The sequence below is a fragment of the Balearica regulorum genome, chromosome 11, assembly GCF_011004875.1.
Source record: "Balearica regulorum gibbericeps isolate bBalReg1 chromosome 11, bBalReg1.pri, whole genome shotgun sequence".
NCBI lineage: Eukaryota > Metazoa > Chordata > Aves > Gruiformes > Gruidae > Balearica > Balearica regulorum.
Window position 1 is genome coordinate 4,563,666 of NC_046194.1, and position 22,652 is coordinate 4,586,317.

Here is a 22,652-nt window from a genome sequence, read left to right on the forward strand (position 1 = left end):
CAAAAAGAATGACTGTTTACTTAAACTACTTCAATATGTTTAATTACATTCATTTAGTCTTTTATAGAAACGAATAGAAAAATGTAGTTTAAAAAAATAGGACATCAAACTGTTTTGTGCATGTCACATTAAAGGGCTTCCTCTTTGGCTCAAGAACAGTCAAAAGTCTTATTTTATAAGGCTTCTTAGAAATTAATTAAAACACTTCTTGTCACTACTTTTATCTTTCCAAACTACTCAAAGTGCTTAAATAAAGACACTGAGTAGCTACTATAAACCTTTTTAACACCAGCATAGGGAATGTACAGCCATGTGTCTTTTCTAAAAGCCATGCACAAATACTTTTCTCTCTGAGACATGCTTAAAAACCGTTCAGAGGAACGGGGTTTTTTTCCTTAAATGAGTTAAGCACTAAGTTATATAATCAGTCCTTCTGAGCTATCCACACATACATGTATTTCGAAAAGCTTTAGCAATAATTGATTAAAATTAATTTAATATACCAAAATTCATACATACTTTTCTAAATTTAATATAATTAATTAAATTCAATATACCAAAATTCATACATACTTTGCTTGGTCTGCTCTCAAGTTTGTGCAAAATTGGTCAGTCCCTGAAGAAAGTTAGATCTTTTGATACCAAGTAGTGTTTAGCCAGATGGGAGTGGGGTGTCATTGAATGCGTCCCATATTCCTTTAAGTAGCATCAAATTGCCATCTATTTACTAACGTAGTATCCATGCACACAGAGCAAAAGAGAATGGGGTAAAAGGTAAAGAGTGATCTTGTTTAGGTAGGGAAGTTAGTTTTAGTTGCTTGTAATTTCTACTGTTCAAATAAGGACTGATTTTGTGATTCCCATTTCCCTTAAAGAGACTTAGAAAACAGACAAAGCTCTGGACATTTGTGCCTTGATAAAGTGTGGATCTTCACGTGAATCACCTTTATAGAAGGACTTAGTTACTGCCAAGGTTGAAACATTTAATGATATGGTTATCAATTTTAATTAAGGGAAAAGTACTGGTAGTAGAAAAGGTCAAGAAACTCCTCCAAACTGTTTTGGAATGAAAAAGTCCTATTTTGTTTTATTATATGCTTGCTTGATTCACTTAGATTATATAGTACAACCAAATAAAAGATAAAAGCATTATCTAAATTACTGTTGCTGTCATCTTTTAATCAAAGATTTCCACTTACTAACCTGAAACTTCTTTGCCTTTTTTTTTTTTTTTCAGTCTGAGAATTTCTGAATTACTGAGTTTGTCCTACCTAGCATGAAGGCGTATGCTGATAACTCAATCCTTCCCCAGACAGAATTCTTGTCCTTTGCACAGCTTTACTCAGAAGTTAAGCAGGAGAAATGCAACTGGCATTTAGATTCATACTGAGGGCATTGTGTTAACTGTCACTGAGATTAATACAACCTGCAAAAGGCATTGTGGTAGCTGGCAGTCAGATTTATATTGTGTGCTTAATGAAGATATACAGTGTGTTTAAATGCTCCTGGACATTGCTTCCCCTGCTCTTCTCTCAAGTTTCCCAAAAAGTAGAGCTTGCCAATTATTTTAAACCGATATATCTTTCAGAAAAAATAATCAAACCACATCCCTTTTTGCCCACTCCAAATATTTACTCTGTTTTCCATTACTGTTGGCATCTGCATACTGAGTATATGCATCCACTCTATTGTTTCTAATTCCATAGAATCTTCCTCTATGTTCTCTTGAAGGAATATTGTAAAAATCCTCTCTGATTAGGCTCAGCAAGACCCTGTATTCAATTGGAAGGCATCTGGTAGTTTACAGCAACCTCACAGCTAATCATTTCCCTGCAGATTCTTAGTGTCACCAGACAGAGCTCTACTGAGATATGTAAAAAACAGCCTAGAGATGTTACATCAAATAGTTTGAAATAACAGTCCATCCATAGATTCCCACTGTAAAGTATCTTGGTATTTCATGGACTCAAGAAACATGAAATACCTTGAGTTCAGCATATATGAAAAAGCTAAATGTATTAAATGCTTGTATGTGTGCAATGCACTCTGCCTAAAAATGTATCAAGATCTGAGTGCTAAATAATACAACACTATGCATTAATATGGCTTGATAAATGTGTGAAATACTTTCCATCAAATGGTAAAAATTCCCCTCAGAACCATTGCTTCAGGTTCTCTGCAATTTCAGGCAGGTGTCACCTTGCAGATTATATTTTCCATGATACATAAGAACCAGAAACATATTCTTGTGCTCCAGCCCTCTGATCATCTTTGTGGCCTCCTCTGGACTCGCTCCAACAGCTCCATCACTGTCTTGTACTGGGGACCCCAGAGCTGGACGCAGTACTCCAGCAACAAGTTCTTACTCTTGCTGCTGCTTCTCTGAAATTTAGAATTAAATTTACTTGTGTATCATCTGACTATTCGATCTCTCATTTACAACTTTTAATTACAATGTTCTTTTCTAGAATGTGACATATCTGATTTTTAATGTAGTTAGAAAAAAAATGGGTGTGTTACTTTACATTAGGAGTGCATGATGTATTTGACTGACATGTCTGAGTTGTGGTTTAGTGGGTTTTTTGGTTTGGGGTTTTTTTTAATGGAAAATGTAATTCTAATTCTAAGACTAATAAATGTGAGCAAATTTGAGATGCTTAATCACATTTAAAAATCCTCAGTGCTGAATTAACATCTTAGTAATTCATAAAATACTTTGTATGCTTTAGAAAAGAAATTGCATTTTAATCAGTGGTTGAATGAACCTCAAAGAGAGATGGAGGAAAAGAGACTCCCTTCTCCACAGAGCTCCCAAGCTGCATTTTTTACCTTCCATTTTGAACTTTTTTCTACTCTAGATTCAATTTTTATGCCATATTACCAAAATTAGTTAAATCTGGTGGATTCTTAGTCACTAAAATTATTTTAATGATCAGAGTACATACAGTTATGATAATGAAACTAATAATTGGAAATTCTCTGAGATTAATTCCTTAAAATCACACAGGGAAATTACCGATAATACGAAATTCCTTTGTCTGAAAAGCCATAGTGTATGTGACATGTACATCATATAAAAGAATCTCTGCCTGTGTCTGTCTGCAATAAGATATATAGGCTAACCTATCCACCAGGTTAAGATGAATCAACCAGGCATTCTCAGTGGCATTCTCACTACAAAATAGAGGTAACTGATCTGCACAATATGATTCCAAGAAAGTCCATGTATCACAAACAACAAATTCAGGAAAGAAAAAAAAAAACAAAACAGACAATGATACTGTCTCCTTTATGATTCCAGGTCTAAACCACTAAAAATTGTAAGAGATCCATCCTTTCTGATCAGAGTGGAGTAGAAAAATCACATGTGGGCGGGCTGACCTGTGGTATGAAGTCTTGTCTTTACATTGCTTCTTTTCTTGCCATACCCTTACTTTAAATCATGCTATTGCCATAACTCCAGAATTGGTAGGGAGAGTCTATTGGCTAAATCATTCATTATCTATCAAACCCAGCAATATACAAGAGTAATTAATTCCCTGCTGAATGCTTGAAGTAGGAGGGGAACATATGGAGCTAGTATCTCTTATTGAAATATTGATCCACTCACCAAGATTAACTGTAAGTAAATAGTCATGCAGAAACTATAAGCATTATCAATATATCAGCTGTAATTCCTCAAGAAAATGTAATATGTATTCCCCTTGCAAAAAGGCAAGAACATAATCAGATGTAAAAACTGAACTCTTGTGTTACTGACATAAAGCAATGACGACTTTAGACAAAACAAACCTGAAGAATTATCAAAACTGCTTTTTATATTTTCCTGAGGGGTATTTCATGTCAGCCATGAGTTCTTATTAAAATTCACTTTTAAAATTATTATATTTGAGTATTCACTTATAATTTATCATCTTGTTCATGGAGATGCATGATTAATGAAAGGAAACTGAAAGGTAATTGAAAAGTACTAATAAAATTTAATATATTAGATCCGTTATTTTTAATTTTCCAAAGAATCATCAGAAAGCCCCTTATCACTTAAATAGAGTCTCTTTAAACGACCACAAGATGAATACTATGGGCTCAACCCCTATCAGTGCTTTCAGAAGGAGCAGGGCCTTACATATCTAGAAATCTTGTCAATGATCTTTCCTGCCACTGTTTTTTGCCCAAGAGAGTCCTTTACTATTTGATCTCAATCTTTCTCTCATTTCAAGATTAAAACTCAAAAAGCGTATTTATGTGAACTGCAATACTGGCTTGTTTAACATGAGGAACCAAGTGGATTTGGAAGTAGTTCTGTTTGTCTAAACTGGGACCAAATTAACTTCTTATTTAGTGTGCATTTGCACCAGTTCATTTTATTCAGACAAATAAATCATGTCTCTTATTCCTGCGGAATTATGCACACCAAAGAATGTGTGCAGACCATAGACAAGTGGAAGGGATGCATGAAAACAGAGAAGATTCTACACTGCATATTCTCCCCCTATATCAAAGATGGCTCAGCATGATGAACTGCTTTATTTCCAGCCAGAGCACTGTGAATGACTGTAACATATCTTTGAAGATGTTACAAAAATAACACTCTTGTGTGTTTAATTTTTCAAAGGTCATTCCCTTTAGAAATATGTGAACTTCTATAAATGACAAATAATGCCTAACGATGAACAACCAGAGATGAACAGCCAGCTGGCTTATTGATATTCAAAGCTGACTCAAAAGACAGCTTCGTAACAAAGGGAAAGAAATACATAGCATAAGTATGACACATGGGTTCAGCTAGTAAAACACACATCAAAGAATATCTTGGGTACAAAAAGGAACTGTTTAATTAGCAGCTTCAAGACGACTGACCATTTGCATACTGAACAAACAACTGAGTTATCTGTGTTCTGATCAAAGGCATTTGGATCTGAATGGTCAGGGATAATGCATGTATTATGTATCAGTCAATTATGCATTAATGCACAAGTCTGAGTCAGAAATGCTCGATGTTTGCTCACAGAAACATGTTTCCTTAATCAGTGGAGTTCAGAGACCTTTTACTATAATTGCCATACCAAGGAGTTTGGTGGACAGAGTGCTGATGTAATAGCAAATCTGTTCTAATTAAAGCTATGGCGCTAAAGGAGGCAAAATGTAGTTAGTGTTCTTCCCCCCCCCCTTTTTTTTTTTCTTTATATATACTTCCAATAATAATCTGTATGCTGGGGAAGAATAGCTCAACAAGCATTGATAAATCTTTCCCTTTATTCCAGCTGAATTATTTCCATTTTATTTTAGTATCACCATGTGTGAAGTCCCAATAGCTGCACAACTTGCTTCTGAAACCTTACTTGTCCCATGCTTCTTCTAAAAATCTGAGGTTGATATTGAGAATTAGCTGCATATTTACAGGGTTTAAAATCTCCATGTGCAACTGGTGCAATCAAGACGCAATTTCATACAAGCTATTGCAAACCAATAATGAGGTTCTCAGTGATGTGAAGATTCAACTGTCAGTTCAAAGCTTTCATTTCCAAGCTATTCCATTCGCTAGAAAAAAAAGAACACTTGGAACAATGTTTGTAAGCTGAATGATAAAGTATCCTGAGGGATCTGAGCAAAAGCAGTTAACAAAGAAACCATCTAAAGAAGACCTTGTGTCATTTGCAACGATGGCACAGCAATACAGATCTCTAATATATTTTTACTTCCACAATTAACATCACACAGCTTTTCCACATAGCTTATTATCATTAGATTTCAAAGTACTTTACAATGTCTACTGTCATCAGCCATCAAAACCACAAACCTAATTGTTCATTAGTAGTGACTATTATGTTTATGCAATGCTTTGGCAGTGAAATTTCTTCTACACAGTATTTGTGGATGCATCCATACTAGTTAATTATACCATTCCCAGGCAATAAAATATAGTTCTGTATGTTGTTAAAATAATCCAGGTAATGTGTCTGGCCTAGACCAATTTGCACTCTCCCAAATAATTCCCAAGCCTAAGCTGGGAGCTGGAGCTTTCTAGTGATGACTTCCAGAGGAACATTCACATGCAGCCACCCTGTTTTGGCAGGTAAGAAACTTTGTTAGCACAGGGTTGATCTGTGCCAATTGGCCTCAGTGTGTGGGAATCTTCCCAAGCATGTTTGATTTACTAGTGTCAATAGACTGATAGACCAAGACTTAATTAAACAATTTGGCCATTTTACGCAATCTTGTATTTCAGTGGCAAAAAAAAAAGCTGGGTGGGAGAACAAAGAAATAATATTTCGGATTTCTCAAACTCTTTGGTAAGTGAAATGAAAACTTAATAATGTGTTAAACATTAGCTTACTATTACCTGTTTAAAAACTGAAGACATAACATTTTGTCCTTTTAAATAGATATTGTTCTTTCTATGAAGTTTTAGGTTTTGGTTAAAGGGCAATTTGGTCACCATTGTCAATCAGGTCTACTATATTTTCCTCTTCCAAACGATGAGGTTTTAAGAGTATTAAACATCAGAAAAAGCATTAAATTCTATTAAACCAGCAACATGCAAACTATAGTTTCACCTGCTGTGATGCTTTAGATTTTTATACTGGAAAAATAACCAAATGAATACCCTTCCACTCCCTGCTATTACAGCTTAACTCACAATGTTCTGAAGAAAATTGTGTAGAACATTGCTTTGGTTTGCTGTAGGTTTTCTAGGAGTATCAAGTTTGTCAGAATTTTTTGCAATCTAGGAAGTTACAAACAGTTGAGTCTATGTTTACAGAATTTAACAAACTCTGCTAACTTTTTTTAGGTAGGCTGGCAAATACCCATTCCTAGCTTCAGGTAACTCAGTCCAACATCGTGCCCTTTTCACATCCCAGGCACCAGGCTATGTGGTGTAGAGACTTGTGCATTCTGAGAATCTCTCTTATTAAGAGGTTACAGAAAGGTTAAGTACATTACAGAAAGAACCTTCCCACATAAATACGCAAACCTCCACGATTCTCATTGCCTCATTCTTTATTTTATACAAAGCAAACCAGATCCACCAGATGCCCATCACTGAATAACATAAACGTTACTGATTAAAAAACTCTCTGGAAAGGAGGAACACAAGTGGCTGATCTTATTATATTGTAGGAACCAAAACCAATTCTCTTATTTTCTAACTGAGTACCTTAACTACCGAACTATTTGATGAGAGAAATATCTCTTTCTGCCTGGCAGCTTTCTGAATATAGCCTTTTATCTCCTTTGATTTTCTTACAAGTGCTCAAAAATATAACAATCCATTACATGGCTAATGAAACATTTGCTAATGGATAAAAAAAAAAAAAAAGAAGAATTAAAAAAATTCAGGAAGCAAAAACATACTGAAAAAATCATTTAAGTTTGACCCAATTTTTCTATCAATTTCTGAATTCAGAAATTAGTACCAAACAGGAAAAAAAAAAAAAACCAAAAAACAACTATTTATAGAGTTCTAAATAAGAAAAATGCTATTAAGATATGTGTCCCTTCCCAAAAACTACTTTCACCTCAAAAAAGAAAAAAAAAGCAAACCAGAACCACATGACCAACACAGGAGGACTTTGTGAAGGATATTAACAATTTTTTTAAAACAGAAGAGGATCACTTTGCTTTTTGGGTTTGAATCTAGCTGAACTCATTATCAGCAAGTGACCGATCTCTAAAGCTCTGTTTCATAGGGAATTGCTCTTTTGTATTGATTCAACAGAGACAGAGAGAGCAGCGGGGAGGAGCTAAGCCATGGGTTTTTAATGTATGCATGAAGCCAAAAGCAGACTCCAAGTACCACAAAGTAAAGACTTTTCTCCTTCTTATTACTCAGTTTTAAATCCAAGCATACTTTTAAAAGCATCTCGAGTGGCAGAAGAATTATTACTATTTTGAAAGGAAGTTTAAAGATAGAAGGCAAGTTTTAAAGGAAACGGATCTTTAACAATAACTTGACCCTCTAGAACCATACAACCAGAAATCCTCAATAAGATTAAAACAATGAAGCACACCTGGGGATTTTTTTTCCTTTTTGGGTTTCAAGAATCATTTTCATTTTGCGGCATTGATCCTCAAAATAACTCCTGCTAACATGTGGTTGTGAATTGAATGAATTCACATCATCTGCTTTGATTTAAATATTGATTCTTTGTAATATACGAGAACAGCTGCTTTTGTGAATTCCTTTCCATCCTCCTTATTACTAAAAAAATCATCAGTTTATCTATGGGATTTTGAAGTGTAAATAGCATTTCAACTAGACAATCTAATAAAGTCAGAAAAGATTTATTCATTGAGATCTGGGGAAAATACAATCCAGATTTTCAAACACTGACTTAGAAAACCATGACTTTGGGAAGTTACTTAATATTATGGTAGGGAAAATTGCCTATACCTGTAAACCTGAAACTGGAGTCTATAACTGATAAATGAATGGAATGGGTGAAAAAATTTTCTTCACCTAACTAGAAAAAGTGTTTAAAATCAAAAACTGGAAAGCACAATTATTTTACATTACACTCTAACAAAAAATTGATGCCTTCAAAGGATTAAGAGACAGAATCTGCCTTCCTAGTATTAGGACTCTTAACAGAAAATAGTGAATAATTATTGTAGATAGCGTGGTAACAGACACTTCTCAGCTTCTCAAGAGAAAGGCAAGCAAAACACGATGCTTGAGAGGTAGTAAGGGATGTCTCTTCCCTTAAATCTTCTCCACAACAGCTATGACTAATTTCTTAAGTAAATCTGATTATTTTTATATATATTAAGGGCAGTTTTATCTCATTTGTAAATTAGACATTGAAGGTAAGCTGTTTTCCAAGGCTTCCAAACTTCATATTCTTTCAGACATCTACCTTCATATGAAATGTATAGCTGTAAAAGTTCTTTCTCTCTTTACAAAGGAAGACTAATGGCTATTAAAACAGGTCTAGTGAGATAAATCCCATCCAGTTCATACTACGATACATTAAAAATATCAAAACAATTTCCAACATAATTTATTTTCTCTGAATAAACCAGGAGAGAGTCAGAGACATGTCTTTGTCTCATCTTTGTCTACCTTGAATTAAAATTCTAAATATTGTGTATCATGCATCATTTTCATATAAATCAGCAAGATGAGATAAAGGCAAGGTTCCTCAACACTCCGTTGTCTTTCTTAGAGTTTCACCTCAAGTTAGCTGAATTCAGTTGGCTCATTCAAATACAAATCAGATTTATTTTTTTTTTCAAAGTGAAGAAAAGGTCTGAGCAACTTGTCATCATACGTCCTCTCTCCAGCTGTAGGCTGTACCTATGAAACTTTGACTACGTCAGTAAATTATGCCAAAGGCAAGACATGAATCTGAAATGCTGTTAATATACCAACATACAACTTGGGTGAGATGTTATTCTTTGATGCGTATTCCTTCTTCTAACATGCATCACTCTGGAAGCAGCTGAAATTACACTGAAAATTCTAGTTATTTCAGAATAAAAATATCCAAATAGGCGCTTTTAGTGCAGTTACTATAGTAACTGTGAGAGTGGGAAATTAATTCTAGCTCTCTAACAAGAGTCAAGAATAACCACTTTCCATTACATATGCATAACGCTAAAACTATGTTAGCTCATATAAAATAATAATTATGAAAATTATTTTTTCATGAAGTGGATTTTTATTTTTAAGAGATCTTGAGCAAGCAAGCAGAACCAAACTGTAAAAATAGTCTGCACAGTGAGCTAGTCATGTTACCAAAAACTTTGAAAAATGTATTATTTTTTTTAAATCTCAGACTGAAAGCACATTTTTGGCAGTACCTCTGCTTTCTTGCTTTCTTCTGTGCCTACAGATTCTAGCAAACATGAAGTGTAGATGATCTATAAATTTCTACACGGTGCCACACACATCTCAATGCACACATAAGTACAACTTCCAAAAGATCTGAGTAAGCAAGAAATGCATCATCTAACTCTCAGCTGGCAAATATTTTGTCAGGTAAGAGTTAAGAGCATTGGATCGCACCATGCAGATTTATAACACTTCTGCTGGGTATAGTCTCAGTAGCTGTTCCACAGTCAGTGGGCTTTATATGATGTGGTATGTTTAGAGCAAACCTTCTGCTTTTTATTTTCCTTTCATTTTTACTTTGCTGCCTGAGTGCTTTCTCTCTGAAACAAGGAAAAGGCATCTACATGAACTGTCTGCAAATCCTTGCAGCTTAATTGCTGTTGTCTGGGGACTTGTTATTGCTAAATTTAATAGACATTGGGGTGTTCTCTACTGAGACCTTTAATGTGTTTGGGGCCTTAGAGATCTCTGAATAAAAATGGAACGTATGGAGAGAAAGTCAACGGTCCACTGACTAAGGAAAATCATGCACCTGCTAAGGAACATCTTTCTTTTAATTTTATGCCACGGTCTTTGGGTCCTAAAGGACCAGGGATGACAGGAATAACTTAAACCTTTTCGTCTTGCTGTGATTCTAAGATGGTGTCCAGCATAAATATACCTATCATTGTTTGTAAAATGACAGAGGAATATTTTCTTGTATGTAGTTATGCATTCCTAACATACAGATGCAGAGTTCCTTATTATAAGGGTGCTTTTTTAATAACAAAGAAATAATTCATACAGGATTCTAGATTGCTGGTTCTGTACTTTAAATTTAGATTTTTAAGGAAATGTAATGTTAACTCTATCTGGATCATGTTTTCAATCTAAAGAATCACAGATCATTGTAAAAAAGGACAAATTAAAGTTATTACTTCCCCAGAATTAAAGCTGGGTTTGGAGGGATTTTTCTATCACAGGGCAGGTCAGTGCAGCACTGACCCTGTGACATAAACCCACACCTAAAGAGATTTGAATCTTACCTTCTCACAGAGATGTTTCAAGCAATACAGATTGGAGCTAAAGGTGTATCAAACTGAAGACTGCATTCTGTGCATGTGGACCCTGTACCAAAGTGTCTTCTGACTTGGGAAGAACATTCTCAGTAGTTCAGGCAGGGAGACAGTTGAGACTCTAGTTTACCTTAGTGCTATCTAAGCTTTTTTCTATTCATATGAAGGTATGTCAGGATTCATTGTTGTGTTTCATCCTTTATAATATGGAGTTCAACATGTATTTAATTTTCTGGTATCTTAATCTGCCTCAAATCAACCAATAAATATTGAAAAATTAAGGAGAAACTCTGTTCTTGTGAGATTACCAGCCTGATTTCCAAACAAATGATGTTCAGTTAAGCAGCCAGTTTTGAAAGCTCATCCATAGCAAATGTTTTGAGTTTTATACATTACTTCTATTCTGTAATAAACTATTCTGCCTGGAAGGAATTACAGAACGTCACTACTGAACGAGTCATCCTGTGCTCTGTAGTCAAAAAACAGGTATTAAATTTTTTGTCCTTTTAGTCAAATAGTTGGCTTGTTTACATAGTTGAATAAAATAGAATTTAAAAGGTTAAAACAAAAAGCGACCACTAATACAAGGAGAAAACATGGATATGGAACGAAGAGATGTTTTTCAGATGAGAGAAAGAAGCAGATGGAAAGCTGATGAGGCAAAGAAATGCCAACCTGGGACTTTATCAAGCCATCCAGGTGGCAAAGCAAAGTGTTAGAGCTTAATTCCGCAAGATACTGAGAAATTCTTGAGATTTTATGTTCCCCGATTGTCCCTACAGATGAAATATTACAGCAGGCAATTAATTTGTATACTGTTCTTTATCAATAGCTTGTTAGGAGAAATAAAACACAAGAACTTTTTGAGAAGCTCAATTTCTTTCAGAGTACCTCTGGTAATAACTTTTGAAAACTCCATAGAAAGGAGACTTGGTTTTGACACATTCAGAGAGTTAATCTGAGCTATATTTTAATAGTCCTGATGTGTAAATATCACACTAGTTCCATTCCAGAAGTGAAAATAATTTATAAGACTATAGCTTTGATAAAGGACCTAGAGTGTCTTAGATGATAGATAGAAAATAAAGATGTTGGGGACCCTTTTATCTGAAAAGAGAAGATATTACCGTGAAATATTTTGGATTCCGAGGACTGTCATCTTTAGAGAGAACAAGGTTTTTTCAAAATGATGCTGTTACAAAAATCTTTCTCTGAGCTTCCACATACAACAATTTGTCAATGCTCAACCACTTGCCTTGGTCTACCACAACTTCCCTCATTTGCATTTGCCCTCCCCTGCTTTTATATCTGACAGACTACAACCTGCCTGCATGTACAGACCACAGGAACAGTTGTTTGTACTTTCTTTTCTCCATAATTTTACAATACAGTTTTATCCTCACAGCTACTGGTAAGGTCACACAGGTTTAAAGACTCCTAAGTGTGCAATAAAATTGACTATGCAAAGAGCATCAATCTCTATGCATGCAAGATGATCTTGCTCACACAGCAACAAGGGAGAAATGAGTGACAGGTCTCATTTGAAAGGCTATAAAGAAAAGGGAATGGTTAGGAAAAACCACACATAAGGAAAAGCATCTGAATATTAACTTGATTTTAAATATTTTAGATACAATCAAAAGAAAAAAGTATTAGGGAAACTAAAGAAAAAAGGATTTGGAAAAATGACTTGTCCTATTTTTATCATCAGATTCTTAACTTACCATCTATGGAAAAACCATGCAAAACCCAAAAGAACAGTGTGATTCTTAGACATTTTGTGAACATTTCAAATTCTTCTGAAGCCAATGAGTGCCAAAGGTACTGAGACACTTTATCAAACTGAGAATGTTAAAGGCAAAGAGTGGAGCAAGACTGGAGTCAGTTCTATCAACTCTTTAATACCTGCTGACGGTCTTCCCACTGTTATACTATGTAATTATTTCTGATTAGGTTTATTTCTAAAGTAACAGAAGCCAAAACTTTTTTTTTTTTTTGGGGGGGGGGGGGCACAGAGATTTTTCTTTTCTCATTTTCCTTAATTCATGCTGAATTAGGAAAATTTCCCTGGGAAATACATCTCTTGGGGAATGCGTTATCCATTAGTAGTTCAACTACAATGCCAGCGCAGTAAAGACAGCTGCATCTCAGTTCTCCCTTAAGAATTGTGTTATCTTTTGTCCTAAGAAGTTAAGAAAATACATAGTAAAACAAGTAGGAAGTATTATAGAAAGGTGCTAGCAAAATTGCAAGCAAATGGAAAAGGTTTCTAAAAAACTATGACCACTGGGAAATAAGTATTTAAAATTTGACTCAGTTCTAAAACAGAATAAACATCAATTCGCCAGTTGTGGTTTAGAACCATTTATGCCATTTATTCTGAAGCAGCATCACATTTATTTTCCTGACCTGCTGTGAGAAAGGGTTTGAGACGTTACTGCCACAGTTGAAATATGTTGCAGTATTCAGCGAAGATATTCAGCATTATGCCGCACATAATAAGCTTCACCACTCATCTTACAATTAGTCATGTTGACACATTTTTATAAATTAGACCTAGCAATCATTTTCAGATGAGACATTTTCCCTGCAGAAGGAATCCTTCAGCTTTGCAGGAAGCATCAGAAGTCAGGCATTTACTACAACAGAAAGCAATTTCTGTTATGGAAAAGAGAAAGGTGCCTTTTGTATATGGCAACAGGAAAAAGAAATGTGAATCAAATTTATGGTGGCAACAACAAAAACATTATTCTCTTCAAGTGAAGACACATTTCGCATAGCCCAACACTTCTGAGCTAATTGTTCAAGTTCTATATATCATAGTATAACCAGAGGTAAAACAAAGCAAAACAAATTCCACTAATGAGTATGGCCCAGATTCTCAGAGGGCATAAACCAGCTTAGTTACATTAAATGCAAGAGCCATAGCAGCTATTTCAGATATGCAGTTGGTATCACCGAGCCTGAGAAAGAACTAGAAAGGGACAGAATAATACTGCTCCTTCTGTACAAGTCTGTTTTGACTGATGGATTTCTGATAAATTTCCATTAAATATGAAATACTGTGCTAGGTACATATTTCTAAATGCTGGTGGTTAATTTTACACTTCTGAGCTGAAGACCCAGAGCTCTTCAGTGAAGTATGTAACTACAACTAAGTAATCTGTCTGGTTAATTATTCCTCTTTTAAACACCGATAAATACAAGTTTAAGAAAGCACTGCTGGCACATCTTTAAGCTAATATTTTCCATATTTATATACTTATATACCCAATCTGACAGAAATTGCAAATTAATACAGAACACCATCCTATATTAGTTATAGCACCTCTGTGGAGAAAATATAATTCCTACAATCTGAAAACATTTAAAAATTACACGGTCACACATCTGAAGACTTTGGATTTGTGAAGGTCAATGCACAATTTTCACTGTTTTACTCATACCGTCTGCCACATAAAGCAGTTACATTTGTCAGTAATGCAGAGGTGCACTATTCACATTCCACAGCGGATTCCAGCAGGGTCCCTTTTGCCAAAGGCTGGCTGTCTTCAAGTCTCACTCGCCACACAGAAATCTAAAAAGACTCTAGCTTTACTCTAGCAACTGGTGATGATAGGTTCACTGTTAACTGCCTGTTTTATTCTGCCCTGGCCTTGTGGTTTACTCTGAGAGCTCCACAGAACTCACTGCAGAAATCTTTTCATCAGCATGAAGAATTTTCTGTGCATTATGAAATGAATAGTGTAGCACTGACGGTATGAGACATCATCTAACTTCAGTTTACAGTTAATTTGTATTACAATTTGTTTTAAGGACATTAAAGACAGCTATACATTCAGGCTTGACTGAAGCATCACCTGTTTTTAAATTTTGTTGTAAAACTTGCAAATACCGGTTATTAACTTCCATTCTTTTGTTCTAACCATTACATCCAATCCCAGAATAATGAATTCTACTCCACAGACAGCCCTGCTGGCCAGTTTTATAAGTCTATCAACATGCCCGAGTATATTTAAACAGCCTGGAGTGTGACAAACTAAATAAAATGATCAAAGAACTTCAAAGTGTCATAGCACCTCACAAGGCAGATCTGTGCAAAGGTATCAATTCTTACTTTGCAAATATTTGCAAGTAAAAAAGAGATTTCCATGAATTTGTCAAAAGGCAAAAAATGTCACTTCTCCCAGTAAATACAATTTTTCATTATGACAGCAGTAAAAATATAGAGTGTATATGCACTCTGAGCTCTGCATATCTTATAAAAATGAATGAGATCATTATAGCAAAATCATAGGAAAATAATTATGGAAATAATAGGATTTTAGCAAGGCTTGTATCTTTTCTTAATTTTATCACAAATACAAGGTACTGTATTTGATTTTAACTACTGTAATTTCAAAATATCAATATTTAATATTAAAAGTCATGAGAGGAGTTAAAGCCTCTCAACAAAAACAGTAAACCACACACATTTCTCCCTCCCGAGGTTGCAGTGATAGTATATCCGGGATGGCTCTTCATTCTCAGGCTATATACCTACAATGCATTATTCTCAACAAAGAATAACCAGCCACAAAGCTGTCAGATATAGTGGGATATCAGCTTCAAAAATGGCAGGAGAGGGGGAGTTATATTTTGCAACATCCAGGAACCCAAAGCTTATGGCTTATATGTTTTTTTGTATATATGCTTTTTTATTCCCAGAAAAAAAGGTTTATGTTCCTGGATCTGGTTAAATAAAGTCTGTATTTTTAAGCTGATACCCATATATATCTATATGCACTGCATATAAATTCCTTCTCTATTTTTCTCCTCTTTTCAGAAAGGCAAATCTGTCTGTTGCACAGAAAAACAAAAATTCCGCACCCTTATTTTGTTATTTAAGTACACAGTTGTAACCTGTGAACCTATTAAGGGTAAGTCCATTATGAAAGAATTTTGAGAGTACAGTGTTTTGATTGTGAATCAAAATATAATTAGCTTTTCTTTCAAAAGAAAACAAATATGGAATGGGAATGTGGTACCTGTATCAATTTGTACACACATATATGTACATTAGAGACATATTTTAACACAGAAATTTGAATGCATACATGACCACAATCACACATAGAGTCATTTATACCTATTTGTTTTTTTCTAAAGCAACTTGTAAGTGAAATATATTGGGTATGACTGTGGGGCACAATTAAACTGTTTTATTGGATTATTATTCAACACACTTATTACGGTGGTGCTGAAACAGCCACTGTGATTGTGTAGATAATTTGTACCTAAAATATCTGCAATCTGAAGAGAAAGGATTGACACTGTGTAGGAAAGGGAACAGCAGCCACAGCAGAGTGAACAGTGGGTTAGCACAAACGGCATGATTCATTTGAACTTATGAGTTGAGTTAGGAGGAAATCAGGCTACTGGAAAGAAAATTAAATTAGTCACATGAGGGTGAGAAGACATGGGGGGGAAAGGGAAATTAAGATAAAGAGAGAAGTTAAATGAAGTTTAGCAGAAGGAAGGATCGTAACAACCAGCCCATGTGTAAGCCTAGTTGAAAGAACAGCATTCTCTGAAAAGTTCCATTTGTGTCCCCAGTCCCAGACTGGGCCAAGATCTAGACATGTTTTCTTTTGCTCTATACCCACAGTCAAGTTTTCATGAAAATGAAATCTGACTGCAGTGTAGAGAAACCATAGCACTCTGTGGAAAGTACTATCTGCTGTTACTGTTGCTTTAATTCTTACTGGCTGTTTCTCTTCCCTGTGAAGTCTATAACTTGCTTCTTCCTGAAGTCTTCCTCAGGGACCTATGATGAGCGGGAGGTTGGGAACAACAACAGGACATGGCTGTGAGCCATGCCACAAGCTGGCACCTGGCTCGCCCAGCGCGGTGCTAATGAAGATACCTGCCTGGCTTACAGCTGTGCAATAAAACCTGCATAGCAGGCTTTTGTGGCTGTCCTGTAAGCCAGCATTACTGCCCTAGCTGGAATAAATCAATATGGCACTCCACTATGCCATCTTTATCTATACTTGCCTTTACAAAGTATGTAAAAGGGGGGTATTGCTGCAGAAGTAGTGTTTATAGGGTCTTAGGAAGATAATTTGTCATGGCTGGATCGAGCAAGATGTGCCAGGGTAGGGAAATAAGCATAATTTTTGTACTGTACATGTGTATGTATTTTTTACTTGTACACAGTCTAATATAATTTATCAATTTTACACACCATCTTTAGAAAGAAAGTTCTTACAATGGAAGAAAGCATTAAAAAAATCAGCTCAGTGATGGATAAAAAAATTAAGCCTTAAAGCCAAATCAGGGTATATGCAGTACACGTAGAAGGTTTTGTGATTAATTCAGCGATTGGGTGATCCTGTGCAGAGCCTTAATCTACTCTCTTGCTACTATAGCTACAGCAGTTGACCTTTTTTTTTTTTTACCTCCCCAATTTCAATTCATCACCCCAAAGTAAATTAATTTGAAAAACAAAAAAAAATCATTTAAAGATAGAAATAAAGCACTATGTACAATCACCTTCAGAGGTAATGTATCTCCTTCAACAAGCCTCATATCAAACCCTTAAGTATTCATCACTATAGATACAATCTAGGAAAGAGTTCACTGTAATGTTACAGACATTTGTGATGTGTAACCTTTTACCAACATGTTTTACATTTTGGGGCAGTTAGACTATTTGTTCTATTTGGTAATTCACCTATTCTTTATTGTTGTTGCTGGTGTACTGAATCCTCTCTTTTTTTTCTTTTTTTTTTTTTTTAATTTGAACTTATTTTTACCTCTCCTAGTTCATTGTCTGTGAAGAAATTAAAGGAAATAAATTTAAAAGCTTTATAAGGTACACTTTACAAATAGAAAAAAATAATGCTTAAGTAGAGATACAACTTTTATCAGGCATCTAGTGTAGAAAAACTAAAACTGTTACACAGAAATACTTTCTTAAAAATGTCTTATATACTCATACTTCTCTGAGTATTAGAGCCACCATGTAGAAACTTTTTAACCATTACACAAAAAGCCCAACACTTACTTTTTAAGTCCTTAGGCTTTTGAAAATATCAGTATCTACAGTATTTGTTGTTCAAAGATTTTCTTAAATTTGTTATCAATAATTGCTTTGAAAACTGTTCTGCCTTTATATGTGTGTGTATATAGATGTGTGTTCGTTTCCTGGATCCTCAAAGCAAATATTTTTAGACTGTGTTACATGCAGATATATTGTTTCTCTGAGAGTCCAAAAGTGGAATGACTGGGGGCTTATTCACGAAGGGAATCTTACCTGCATGAGAGAGAAATATTTTTTTCTTACATTTTCCATCAAAAAAGTCGAACATGGATAATAAAGATGTAAAGTTTCTGACAGATTGGAAAGAACACAGAGACCAGCCCTTTCAGCCCCAGAGGTAAGTAGAACAAATTCATAGGAGATTTCAGTTTGGATGTGCATTGTGAGTCATTTCTACACTGAGAGAGATTTAATGCCAACATCAGTTGATTCACTACTGACATCATCTGAGAATTTCACCTGTTATCCCTTGGGAAGAGTGACTCAGCCTCTAAGTTTGCTTCAGACTGATTTTTATTACATGAAAACAGCCATTGAGTAATTGTCAATATAATTAAAAAAAATAAATCATTAATCCACATGGTAGATTTTAGGCTAATTCATTGAAGAGAAGCAAGCAGACGTTAATTAAAGATTACTCTGATTACACATATCTCTGCCAGGAATTCTCACACCAATAAAGAAATCACTTCTAAAGACTTTTTTCCCATCCTTTTAGCCTTTATGTCCTTTCTTTTGTCACCTTAAGCTTCATTGGTCATCATTCTCACCAGTCCTCCCTTATATCAATTTATCTTCAGCTTCTGATTTTCCACTCCATACTCCTCCAGTTTTACAAAAACACCTCCCCCAAATCACCTTACATTTAAGAAGCTCTTCAGCTCCAGGAGAGGAGGTGATGATGTGTTATGAGTAGAGAGTCCTATTTTTGCCTCTAAGCCCAGCAGTCCTAGGGTAATTGCCAGAATTATAGTGGTTTTCAAGTTGAGTTTACAAAATCAAGCTGGTTTCAAAGCAGCATTTACTGCTCCATAATTTCATCTATTCCCCACAGCTACTGACATAAACTAATTGCATGTACACATATGATCCCATTACGAATGGTGCAATCCAGATGGTGCCAATCTGGGACTGCAAAGAGTGTTCCAGTGCTGTCAAATGCATGCCAGGCTTACCTGCTGCATTTACATCTCTATTCCTACTTCTTTATCATAGACATTTCCTATTCTACTGCTTGGGCAACACAGTAAACCCATGTAGTCATAAGTTCCTGTGCAAAATATTGCTGAAAAAATGTCTCAAGATACCCCAACAGCATACCAATGCCTGAAAAGTCTTAGATTTTGCTTTAAATAATTCTATCCTTACTTTTATTATCACCACAACTACTATTTATTATTAATTCAGCAGCACTTCAGAATTCCTGTGATGAGCAATAACCTAGCTGCAGGAGAACCTGAAATCCCAGGTAGAAAAAGACAGTTCATACCTGAAAGAATGTACAGTATGTATGGTGCCATTTAGGTCTAAACAGAATATACAAACTAACCATCCACATGGCTTGTATTTTTTTCCTATGTCTATCATCTCATAAACTAACTAACTAGTAACCTAAAACATATCTACACACCTTTATGCAGACACACACATACTGCATATGCAATTACTTTAGAAGAAATTCACTGAAGGATGTCTGATATTAAAACTGATCTTTAATACTCGATCTCTCAAGAAATCTGTGAAACAAAACAAGTGAAACAAAAAGTAAATAAAACAATTCTTATATCCATTCACTCTTTGCTTGTTTGTAGGAAATATATTTGGGAAATCAAACAGATCTTGACAATTTAAAAGTAAAAAACTTTCACCGAAAAAAGGAACACATTTCTATGCAATGGTCCTTTAACAGAACCTGCGCCATGGGCTTAAATCCAGGTTGCTGACCTGAGCATCCCAGATGATTTCAGTGTACATAGCATCAAAAAGGAAAATGAGTAGTCCTTCAGAATATAGAGGTTCAAACACATTGCAAGTTCAAACAATACTTTAATCATACCGTTATGAAACTAGGAGATAGCTTATGTCATAAGCCAGAACACATACAAAAGAACAGAAAGTATATGCATATAAGGACAGTAAATAAAACTATTAAAATTGGCTATAAAAAGGCCTTCTGAAATTTTAGTATTACAAAACAGCATTCCTCAGAATGAAAAGAACTTGATGAAGCCATGTGAAGTAATTTTGGTTGTATGCTTACTGCTTAACAAAAAAAAAAAAAAAAGTTACAAGCTACAATGAGTTTGATGATTTGATCTTTGTTTAGAGGCAAATAGATATGGGAAGTGCCAAGCAATGTTTCTCCTTCAAAAAACAGTCAGTTCTAAACTCACTCTGCCGTAATTTAACAAAATACTGGTAAATACTACTGGAAATATCTGTATTGGTACAGTCATACTGTGAGGGATGCATTTTGATCCTAGACACATAGCAAATATTAGTTAGTAATTTTCAGAAATGGTGTTCCCAGAGAGCCACAGAGCATATTGTCTCAAAGTGTGCCATGACTTTGCGTTATATTAAAAGCCATTTAGTTTGATTCTCCTCTCACTTTTTTATTCCATTGATTCTTAAGCTGCTACCCTGATCTACATCAGCTCCACTTAGAGTAAAATCAAGTCTACTTTTGGCAAATACTCAAGTCAGTTTAGCATTCACTTTCTATCTGCATTCAAGCAAGTAAAACTTACTTTTCAGAGAAAATTGAAAGTCAAATGAAAGGCCACTAGCCTGGCTGATATGAATTCAATTTAGAATTCAACTGAATATTCACCAGCTCATTTTTTTAATGATATTTATTCAGCTCTGGAAAACATTATCCACAAAACGAACAGCTGATATGAATAGCCTGAATTTGTGGAGATCTAAAGAGCCAGATCATTCAGAGGTGTAAATCAGCTTGGTGGCTCTGCTGGAGCCCGTGGTCACACACTGAGGGACGAAGGCACTCAAGACATTCTTACATCAATTCTGATTCTTTCCATGTTAATATATAAGCACAGATGATTTTATGATTGTTACTATTGCTCTTCATATTATTAAACAAACAGTTTGAAATTACTGTATTCAATTTGAATTGCTTCTCACAAAATCACTAGCAGAAATCCTTTCTGAGCATGCAAGAGGCACTTCAGTATTTCATGAAGTGTTAAATTGGCAAAACAACAACATGAGTTCATTACTGCAGATTCTTTCCAGATGGAACCATAAATGTACTGTACTTTACTGAGCGCCCATGGTACAAAACAATTGAGTTGAGTATTATGACCACTTTTTGAGGAATAATGTTTCACATAGTGATCATTTATTTTTGCAGGGAAGAAACTAATTTAAAAAAGAGCATAGAAAGGAAGATTCCAGAACCTCTCTGATTTCTTTTCATCTGTTTCTTTCTAGCCTCTGAAAATCAGGACAAGCTGTCACTGCAGCCTTTGTCTAGTTTTCAGCTCCAAAGCTGAACATACACTCCACTACTCTGCCTCTGAACACAATATGGAAATGCTGGGCCAGAAGCGCCTCTCAACACACCTGAGCCAAGGTACTGACAAGCCGTGAAGGGGACTACAGCACACAGCAAAGTGAAAACCAGTCATGCTTTTACATATAGCAATCTCTAAATGGACTGAAATTTCCAAGTAAACTGAGAAAACCAAGGGAATAGAATTCTTTGAAATTTAAACCAATGAATACATATGCAATGACAAAATGAAAGTAATTGTAAACTTCACAGTTGACTTCAAGAGAAACTACCAAAGGCTCTTAATTGTCTTTTTTCCTTTACTATGCTAGGTTCTAATTTTTTTTTTTTTTAATCTATCCATCTTTTTATTTACAGATCTGTTTCAGAATTTAAAAGACTGTGTATGTGCCTATTTGAAAATATCGGTCTAGTCCAGTCTCATCCGGATGTAACTTAAGAATAATTCCAATTGTGTAAAACAAACATGAAAAACACATACATATAAATATTTAAAATACAATCAGTTCTATCTGTCCATTATTTTTTGCTTAAAGGAAAAGTCACCCCAAAATTTTCAAATACATTTAAAAATGAAGTCAATATATTTTGTCCTCACTGACTTTGAATAGGTTTTGCCCCAAAGCAGTATCGTTTCATTAATCTGTACCATTTCATTCAGTGGACTTCCGTTAAGCTTCCACTGTTGTGCTGGAGATTAGAATCAATCTTTTCATCCACTCCATAGGAGCTGTTGTTTAAACTAATAAATTAGATCTACTTCTCCCCTCGAATACATCTGCATTTTGACCACTTTTCTTTCTAGTTAGAAATGATTAATTTTTTAAATAAAGCTTTCAAATGCCTGAAAGAGGTAGCTCCTTTCTCTTGGAATTTTAGATGTAAAAAATAAATATGGAAATAATGATAAAGCAAAAAACCAGCCACACATTTATTTCCTTCTGCTTTAGAAAGGCTGGGATATCTTCAAGGGAGCATCCAATATGAAATTTTGTTCACCCGGTCCCCAGAGCTTTTTTTAACAATCAAATTCCCTTGTAAAATGTTAACACCACAGTCTTCTCAGTTCACTTACATGGCAGGAAGCACATCTTTCTTCTGCCTGCAGTGAGCTACCCATATTTCAGACACATAAATCTC